The sequence below is a fragment of the Sinocyclocheilus grahami genome, unplaced genomic scaffold (genome assembly GCF_001515645.1).
Source record: "Sinocyclocheilus grahami isolate Dianchi unplaced genomic scaffold, SAMN03320097.WGS_v1.1 scaffold1108.1, whole genome shotgun sequence".
NCBI lineage: Eukaryota > Metazoa > Chordata > Actinopteri > Cypriniformes > Cyprinidae > Sinocyclocheilus > Sinocyclocheilus grahami.
The window spans coordinates 315,567-316,596 of NW_015506287.1; positions in this window are offsets into that span (position 1 = coordinate 315,567).

Sequence of the window (1,030 nt, forward strand, 5' to 3'; positions counted from 1 at the left end):
TAAAAAGAGCCCATGTTACACCTCTCTTCATCTCCTTGCACTGGCTGCCGGTTGCGGCCCGAATCAAGTTCAAGACATTGATGCTTCCATATAGAACAGCCACAAGCTCAGCACCCGCCTACTTCCACTCACTGCTACGAATGTACATCCCCTTCAGAAGTCTGAGATCCGGTAGTGAGCGACGACTCGTGGTACCATCACAGAGAGGCTCAAAATCACTTTCCAGAACATTCTCGTTCACCACTCCTGGCTGGTGGAACGATCTTCCCACCCCTATCCGGAATGCTGAATCCCTGACAATTTTCAAGCGACAGCTGAAAACTCATCTCTTTCGAAGCTACTTGACTTCATCATAAAAAAAATTAAATAAATAAAAATTTTAAAAAAGTATCTCTCTCTCTTTATTTATTCCTTCTCTTTCTAGCTTGTACTTATTTGAACAATGTCTAAGAACTTGGTATTACAACCACTTCTTGTGTCTGTTTGCCTCTTTAAGAAGAATCGCTTTATGTATCCCCCAATTGTAAGTCGCTTTGGATAAAAGCGTCTGACTCCAAAGAGAAAGGAAAACTTGAAATCGCATCATATGACCCCTTTAAAATGTATATAGAGAGAATTAAAATGATAAAGAACTTAATTGGTAATAATAAAGAAAAAAAGAAGATAAATTGGATATTAGAAAAAGGATTAAGAGAAGGTATTAATCAAAGAATAGTAATGGAATATATAGTAGAAACAGGATTAAATAAACAAATTTGATAGTTAAATAAATAAATAAAGCAAAGGAATATGGGAACACACAAGCTGGGTTTTTTGGCATGGGAGCTGAACACGCAGCAGCCAGAAATACAGCTCGGGTGAGCCCGAAATAAAATTAACAATTAAAAAATAAATAAAATATGAATAGAGGCGGGACTATAATGAATGCATGAATAGAAACAGTTGGTGGCGGTATGTGCCTATGGTGCGGAATAAGCCAAAAAACTCCAAAGAAGAAGAAGAATCGGACTTCACGAATGTGTGTAAACTG